Genomic DNA, 9,720 nt, shown 5'->3' with positions numbered 1-9,720 from the left:
CCCATATGGGATCCTGTTGACAGACACATGAGTGGAGAAACAGCTACACCTGCCATCTGACTGTAACCACATGGGAGACCCCGGGTGAGAATCTCTAAGAACTGCCCAGCTGAGCCCAGTCAACTTCTAGCGAAGTAACAGTAAAGTAATATTATTGTTTTAAGCCACTAAGTTTTGAAATAATTCATTAGGCAACCAAAGATGACCAGAACACTATCAATGTGATCCGTGCACCTCTGTGCCCCAGCTTTTTGATTTATTTATGAAAAAATAATAGTGCCTGCATCAGTTTATTGCAAGCATGAAACAAGTAATCAAATAAAGCAGCTAGGGCAGTGCCCATATGAGATAGATGTTAGCTCCCATTATTATTATTATGTATCCAAACTATAGTAAAAGAACAATTAAGATGAAATAGCCCATTTAGCTCTGGGTCCTTTCCAAAGTGACACTAAATGACATCCCCTCTTGTCCCTAGAGACTGAGAGCGAGCCTCAAGAACTTGGCGAAAAGAGTGGCTTCTATCTTGAGCACATCCTTAAATGACCTCTACCCTCTGGTTTCCCTGTGGAGTAAATGTACATTCTAAAAATAAATGCTGGTTCTGTTAAGTTACCCCCTCTCCCTTAACCCCAGAGGGAGTAACTTTTTTCTTCTATATGGGTTAAAAGTATTGGTGGATGCTAATTTACTTTTTGGAACATTCTTTTATGGAAAATGTCTGTTGCTTGAACAACATTTGATGGAAAATGTCTGTTGCTTGAACAACATTTGAGCTAGTTGGAAGCCCATTTTGTAATACCCAGCATTATAAAAGGCCTTCTCCCTTTCCCCAATTTAACCACAGAGTGTGCTAAGTCAAAGTATCTTTAAAGCCCCTTTTCAATTCACAATTTTTAAAAATTACAATTTTTATATTATAAAAATTATATGTATTATATATATACATACACATAAAATAGGAAAAAGCTCTGTTCCTACCTCCTGACCACATAGTTATTGTCTTCATGGGTCGGGGCAGCAGACCACTTTAAAAGGAAGAACTGGCATAAAGGGAAGCCAACTTGATTAGCAAGAGTGTGGGGCCCTGAGGCCACCCCCAGGGAGTCTGAATTTCCTTCAAGGGTTAGTGCCAGGTTGGAAACCAAGGAGGGGTCATTTCACCCCGAAGTGCTGACTGCAGCTGCCTGGCAGGGCAGGGTTGTGCTGAGGCAGTAGGGGCCCTCAGGCAACATCTGGAAAAATACTTAGGACTTCAGACTTTGGAAAATGCCAAATCAGTAACCCTTAGGTTTTAGTCCTTGCCGGTGATCTGTGTGGGTTTTTTGCATGTTGCCCTGGAATCAGGATCCACTATGATGATCTCAGTCCAGTCAACCTTGTCAATGACATTTAAACCCTAGAAATAAAGAAGAAAATGAGGAAAACAAAACAAAACAAAACTGATGTGTGGGACTGGAAGAGGGATGGCATTGCTGGGGAAAGCAGAGGGGTACACACACACACACACAGGAGAGTGCTGGGGAAAACAGAGGGCTAAACACCCATACAGAGATGACGGAACAGTTTCTGCATCATCAATTTGTTTATCTGAGTTATCACAACACACATTAAAATATAGCCTGAGCTACATTTCCCTTGGAGAAGGCAATGGCAACCCACTCCAGTACTCTTGCCTGGAAAATCCCAAGGATGGAGGAGCCTGGCAGGCTACAGTTCATGGGGTCGCTACGAGTTGGATACAACTGAGTGACTTCACTTTCACTTTTCACTTTCATGCATAGGAAAAGGAAATGGCAACCCACTCCAGTGTTCTTGCCTAGAGAATCCCCAGGGACGGGGGAGCCTGGTGGGCTGCCGTCTATGGGGTCGTACAGAGTTGGACACGACTGAAGCGACCTACCAGCAACCAGCAACATTTCCCTACTGCAGCTGCAACAGCGTCATGGTAGCCTATTTCCTGACATATCTGTGATTAATGGCCTAATTAACCTAATATTATAAACCAACGATATACTTCAATTTGAAAAAAGGACTTTATTGTTTATTTGATCCCTTTTATTTTGTTCCCTTACTGATAATGATTTTACTGCCTTTGTTCAAGGTGATTCTTAATCATTGATAGCAGGGTATTTCAGTTCAGAAGGTAGGAATGTGATGTCTCATACAAATGAGTAAAATATTTATTTAAATGTTTAAGACCTTAGGAGGCCTTTTAGAATATAATTGTCAGCAGTTGTCAGTGATAGTTTTTCATTCACCTGGATCCCCTTCTTTAACATGAAACTGAATGCCTATCCCTTTCTACCTGAATTAGCTTTTCCTCTGACTTCCTTTGACACTGACCTCCCCTGTCTGTCCCTTCTTTTTCATTCTCCCTGCTTCCTAAATGTGGCCATCATTGACCACCTATTGTTCTTATTTTGCTTTTGCTATTTTTTCTTTTAGAGTGTGTCTATTTTTAAGACTTCAATTACTGTGCATATCTCTAGCCCTGTCTTCACTCCTTCATCTTTAGATGCTGCTAGGAATTCTCCAGCCAGGTGTTCTGCCTATCTCACATTCATTGTGTCTATAACTGAACTCATCTTTAGCTTGGAACCAGCTAAATCTTCTTGGGACTTCCCCATTTTTTACAGCGGTCTGTTAGTGATTCACTCACCTAGACTCCAGAAGAAGGATCTTTAAAACGCATTTTCTTCTGTTCATTTTGAAAGTGAAATCTCTGCTTAGTGGATGATGAGGAAATTAAGATTCTGTCATTCCAAAGATGTATGAAACAGCTTTCACCAATATTAATTGAATATTACTGAATATTTTGTCAGTTAACTCTAAAAAGCAAGTTGCTAAAGATATTAAATGAAATAGATGGTACAGAGCTCTATACAATGCTTACTTGTATTTTTCCCTAACATGTTTACCATAGACATGAAACAAGTGTGATAGATATAAATACATATAGAGTTAATAGTTCGGGCTTCTATTGTGGCTCAGCTGGTAAAGAATCCGCCTGCAATGCAGGAGACCTGGGTTTGATCCCTGCTTTAGGAAAATCCCCTGGAGAAGGGAAAGGCTACCCACTCCAGTATTCTGGCCTGGAGAATTCCATGAACTGTATAGACAATGGGGTCACAAAGAGTCGGACATGTCTGAGTGACTTTCACTTGAACCCAGTGAAAGAAAACACATGGGATTAGCTACATAAAAGATAAACTATGGGCTTGATTCCTATTATGCTATTTATAGGCAAAATAGTTAGTGACCTGCTATTTCTCAAGGGTGACTGACACGTTATGGAATTAAAATAACCATCTGCAAACTATTTCAAGTGGAAAAGCTTATGTCTCCTTGACTCCAAGAAGATATCACAGGATGCCTTGTTTCTTATGGGAGGCATTGAAAGCATTCCACACATGGTTGAGAATCCAAAAATGGTTTAATGCCCATGTACAATGCAGATGATAAGGTCTGAATATCCTTCTATATACAAAATCAGTAATGAGTCCATTGCTAGAGACTTTGAGAAAAGTATGAGCTTAAGCCACTTCCTAAAAGAGAACTAGATGAGAAATAAATGTATGAGTAGGAAAATCTCATCCTCTGATGATTAAGATACATCAGCTGGGAGTCTGCGAAATAGTCACATCAGGCCTGATGCTTTTCCAGGAATTGTCTGAAGAAATAGGACTTGTATCACTGAACCAGGTAAGTTAGTCACAACTTTGCCAAAGGGCATGGATTAAAGCATTTATACAGATAAAGATGTTGCTTATCTTACCATAGCATTAGGACATTTGAAGAATGTACTCAGGGAAATAAACACAAGTTAACTCCAAATAAATTCTGAAAGTCACTCCCATTATAGCTGTAAGGAAACTCACTAAAACACTGTAACAAACCCAATGACTCAAAACCCAATCTAAGACTTCCCTGGTGGTCCAGTGGATAAGAATTCACCTGCCAATGCAGGGGACATAGGTTCTATTCCCACTCTGGGAAGATCTCCCATGCTGCCAGGCAGCTAAGCCCTGTGCACTGCAACTACTGAAGCTTGCTGCCTCTAGAGCTCCCAAGTCACAAGAGAAGCCACAGCATGAGAAGCCCACACTGCAACTAGAGAAAGCTTGCTTGCAGCAATGAAGACCCAGTGCAGCCACCCCCCCCGCAAAAAAAAAAAACAAACACCAAAACCAAAAACCCAACCCTCCAGGTACATTCAAGTATCTGGTATAACCTGAACTGTAAGAGAAGTATCCTAATCTAGAGGTCGTGGGTCTTATGAGACACTGATATCAAAGAGAGTGTCAGTATTAGAGAATATACTTCATCTATTTGTTGGATGAATTGTGTTCAAAGATATAAGAAAACAGAAAAAAAAAAAAAACAACCCACATATAAATAAGTTGATACAGATGGGAAAAAAAAGAATTAAAATTTTGGCTAAGGTCCAAGTTGTAGGTTTCATGGACTAGTACAAGACTGTGGTAATTAATTTGCAGCAAGCAAGTCACCAACAGGTAGCCTCTCAAACAATAAAAATAGAAACATGAAGTAAACTCATTAAGTAATTCTAGTAAATGGAGTATCTGTATCGAGAAAATCTGGAAACTTTTAAATAGGTGAGAGTAGCTCCATAATATTAGAATCAAAGTTTTCAGGTTCTATCACATAAATAGTTTGGAATTTATATAGGAAATTCATAATATCTAAATCTCACAAGAAGTGCCTTGCTTCCTACTTCCTATTCCAAGGAAAAGAGAAGACAAGCAATTACCACCTTAACCAAATGAGCAAAGCTAACTTCACCAATTTTGGGATAAACCAGTATCATACTCCTTTTTCCCCTTTTTCCATTACTATACCCTGAGGAAACTGTATCCCTTCAACGGTATTTCTGCCTAAAATGCAAAACTTGAATCTAATTGCAAGGAGATATCATTCTTGCTGTTTAGTTGCTGAGTCCTGTCTGACTCCTTTCTGACCCCATGGACTGTAGTCCACCACACTCCTCTGTCCATGGGATTTCCCAGGCAAGAACACTAGAGTGGGTTGCCGTTTTCTTCTCCAGGTGATCTTTCCAAGTATCAAACCTGTATTTCTTACAGTTCCTTCACTGGCAGGCAGGTTCTTTACCACTGAAAAATCTGGGAAGCCCAACTCAAATGGAGGGACTATCTACAAAATACAATACTCTTAAAAAACTGCCAAGTTATAGGAAAAAAAGAAAGGTTTAGGAACTGTTTCAGACAAAAGGAGACTTAAGAGATGAGACAGCAAACTACAACTAGTGATCCTGGATTGAATCCTGGAGAAAAAACTGTAAAGATAACTGGAGCAGTTGTTGAAATTTAAATAAGGATTCAGTTCAGTCGCTTAGTCATGTCTGACTCTTTGCGACCCCATGAATCACAGCACCCAGGCCTCCCTGTCCATCACCAACTCCCGGAGTTCACTCAGACTCATGTCCATCAAGCCAGTGATGCCATCCAGCCATCTCATCCTCTGTCGTCCCCTTCTCCTCCTGCCCCCAATCCCTTCCAGCATCAGAGTCTTTTCCAATGAGTCAACTCTTCTCATGAGGTGGCCAGAGTACTGGAGTTTCAGCTTTAGCATCATTCCTTCCAAAGAACACCCAGGGCTGATTTCCTTTAGAATGGACTGGTTGGATCTCTTGCAGTCCAAGGGACTCTCAAGAGTCTTCTCCAACACCACAGTTCAAACGCATCAATTCTTCGGCGCTCAACTTTCTTCACAGTCCAACTCTCACATCCATACATGACTACTGGAAAAACCATAGCCTTGACTAGACGGGGGCTTCCCTAGTGGTGCAGAGGTTAAAGCGTCTCCCTGAAATGTGAGAGACCTGGGTTCGATCCCTGGGTCAGGAAGATCCCTTGGAGAAGGAAATGGCAACCCACTCCAGTATTCTTGCCTGGACAATCCCATGGACGGAGGAGCTTGGTGGGCTACAGCCCACAGGTCGCAAAGAGTTGGACACGACTGAGTGACATCATTTTCACTTTCACTTGACTAGACGGACCTTTGTTGGCAAAGTAATGTCTCTGCTTTTTAATATGCTATCTAGGTTGGTCATAACTTTCCTTCCTGGGAGTAAGCGTCTTTTAATTTCCTGGCTGCAATCAACATCGCCAGTGATTCTGGAGCCCCCAAAAATAAAGTCTGACATTGTTTCCACTGTTTCCCCATCTATTTCCCATGAAGTGATGGGACCAGATGCCATGATCTTTGTTTTCTGAATGTTGAGTTTTAAGCCAACTTTTTCACTCTCCTCTTTCACTTTCATCAAGAGGCTTTTTAGCTCCTCTTCACTTTCTGCCATAAGGGTGGTGTCATCTGCATATCTGAGGTTATTGATATTTCTCCCGGCAATCTTGATTCCAGCCTGTGTTTCTTCCAGTCCAGCGTTTCTCATGATGTACTCTGTATATAAGTTAAATAAGCAGGGTGACAATATACAGCCTTGACGTACTCCTTTTCCTATTTGGAACCAGTCTGTTGTTCCATGTCCAGTTCTAACTGTTGCTTCCTGACCTGCATACAGGTGTCTCAGGAGGCAGGTCAGGTGGTCTGGTATTCCCATGTCTTTCAGAATTTTCCACAGTTTATTGTGATCCACACAGTCAAAGGCTTTGGCATAGTCAATAAAGCAGAAATAGATGTTTTTCTGGAACTCTTGCTTTTTCCATGATCCAGCAGATGTTAGAAATTTGATCTCTGATTCCTCTGCCTTTTCTAAAACCAGCTTGAACATCTGTAAGTTCACGGTTCACGTATTGCGGAAGCCTGGCTTGGAGAATTTTGAGCATTACTTTACTAGCATGTGAGATGAGTGCAATTGTGCGGTAGTTTGAGGATTGTGCTGTATTAATACTAAATTTCCTGATTTTGATCATCACATTGTAATTATATAAGTGAATGTACTTGTTCTTCTTAGGAAATACACGCAGGATTACTTAAGGATAGAGGGGCACAAATCTTCATATTACATTGAAATGGTTCAGAAAGAAGTGTGTGTCTTGTGTATGGAGAAAGAATGAAATAAAAAATAGTACAAAAGTAAGAATTTGGTGACAATATACAGCCTTGATGTACTCCTTTTCCTATTTGGAACCTGTCTGTTGTTCCATGTCCAGTTCTAACTGTTGCTTCCTGACCTGCATACAGATTTCTCAACAGGCAGGTCAGGTGGTCTGGTATTCCCATCTCTTTCAGAATTTTTCACAGTTTATTGTGATCCACACGGTCAAAGGCTTTGGCATAGTCAATAAAGCAGAAATAGATGTTTTTCTGGAACTCTCTTGCTTTTTCCATGATCCAGCGGATGTTGGCAATTTGATCTCTGGTTCCTCTGCCTTTTCTAAAACCAGCTTGAACATCAGGAAGTTCATGGTTCATGTATTGCTGAAGCCTGGCTTGGAGAATTTTGAGCATTACTTTGCTAGCGTGTGAGATGAGTGCAATTGTGCGGTAGTTTGTGCATTCTTTGGCATTGCCTTTCTTTGGAATTGGAATGAAAACTGACCTTTTCCAGTCCTGTGGCCACTGCTGAGTTTTCCAAATTTGCTGGCATATTGGGTGCAGCACTTTCATAGCATCATCTTTTAGGATTTGAAACAGCTCAACTGGAATTCCATCACCTCCACTAGCTTTGTTCTTAGCGATGCTTTCCAAGGAGAGTACATCGTGAGAAACGCTGGACTGGAAGAAACACAAGGTGGAATCAAGATTGCCGGGAGAAATATCAATAACCTCAGATACGCAGATGACACCACCCTTATGGCAGAAAGTGAACAGGAACTCAAAAAGCCTCTTGATGAAAGTGAAAGAGGAGAGTGAAAAAGTTGGCCTAAAGCTCAACATCCAGAAAACTAAGATCATGGCATCTGGTCCCATCACTTCATGGGAAATAGATGGGGAAACAGTGGAAACAGTGTCAGACTTTATTTTGGGGGGCTCCAAAATCACTGCAGATGGTGACTGCAGCCATGAAATTAAAAGACGCTTACTCCTTGGAAGAAATGTTATGACCAACCTAGACAGCATATTGAAAAGCAGAGACATTACTTTGCCGACTAAGGTCCATCTAGTCAAGGCTATGGTTTTTCCTGTGGTCATGTATGGATGTGAGAGATGGACTGTGAAGAAGGCTGAGTGCCCAAGAATTGATGCTTTTGAACTGTGGTGTTTCAGAAGACTTCTGAGAGTCCCTTGGGCTGCAAGGAGATGCAACCAGTCCATTCTGAAGGAGATCAACCCTGGGATTTCTTTGGAAGGAATGATGCTAAAGCTGAAACTCCAGTACTTTGGCCACCTCATGTGAAGAGTTGACTCATTGGAAAAGACTCTGATGCTGGGGGGGATTGGGGGCAGGAGGAGAAGGGGGGGCAGGAGGAGAAGGGGACGACAGAGGATGAGATGGCTGGATGGCATCACTGACTCGATGAACCTGAGTCTGAGTGAACTGCGGGAGTTGGTGATGGACAGGGAGGCCTGGCGTGCTGCGATTCATCGGGTCGCAAAGAGTCGGACACGACTGAGCGACCGAACTGAACTGAACTGAACTGAAGAATTTGGTAAAGGATTACGGGATTTCTTCATACCAGTGTTATAATTTTTCTGCAAATTTGCAGTTCAAATTAAAAGTTACTAATGATGCTAAAAATCTGCAAAATTCAGTTTTTCAGAATTTGAGAAACCATCCAAATTCAGAACTGTTCAGATATATTGTTTCAGAGGAATTGGCAATCTGAATTTTATATTTGCCCTAGTATTAAAAACAGGGACTATGAAACCAAAGTAAAAAGTGATAAAAGTATACTTTTATCAGTGCCTATATACATATTCAAAGTCTTCCTTATTATTTTTTATACTGGTTTCTAATCTTGTCTCCTCACAGGTTGAGAGATAAGATCCCTATTTGGGGGACATTGTTATTGCATATTCAGCGGAGGTGGGAAATCACTTGTCAGGAGTGTCTTAGAAAGACTGTATCAGACAATAATACAGGGAGCTGTGATTCTTTTTTTTTAAAGTCTTTTATTGAATTTGCTAATTTCTGTTTTCTTCATGTTTGGATTTTTATCCAGTGGTATGTAGGATCTTAACTCCCTGACCAGGGATTGAGCCCTCCACCCCCCACCACGGTGCACTGGGCATTGGAAGGTGAAGTCTTAACCACTGGATAACCTGTAAAGTCCCTGGGAGCTGATTCTAATTTATATCTTAAATATTTTCAGGTAAAAATCCTAAGAAACAGTATTTGCGATGCAGAGAATTTCAAACTCTCACCTCTCTCAGATCTTGCTGTTGTTACACTAAGCACGTTACTTTCCAGGCCAATTCTGATCCTCTAAATTACAAAATAAGCCATTAGCCTCTGGATGTATTGGTCAGCATCTGATCATTTGATGATTTTAGAGCACTAATTGGTTCTTGGCCCAATGCTGACCCTGACAGTTGTTCAGAAGGGGGTGTGGTACCACCAACCAACACTCATCTGCCTGGCTCCCAGGATGTGTGAGTGCTGGAGGGACTATCTATGATTAACCAATCCAATGCCACCCTTTTGTTTCATGGAATGCTTTCTCTTTCTATCCAAACCTGAACATGTATTGGGACAGGAGAGAGCCCCAGTTCAGCTATAAGGATTCCTTGATTCCAGGTCAAAATGGCTGTTGATGTACTGTGTCAGCTTGATCA

Source organism: Capra hircus, chromosome 2 (genome assembly GCF_001704415.2).
Source record: "Capra hircus breed San Clemente chromosome 2, ASM170441v1, whole genome shotgun sequence".
Classification (NCBI taxonomy): domain Eukaryota; kingdom Metazoa; phylum Chordata; class Mammalia; order Artiodactyla; family Bovidae; genus Capra; species Capra hircus.
This window is presented reverse-complemented; position numbering follows the sequence as displayed.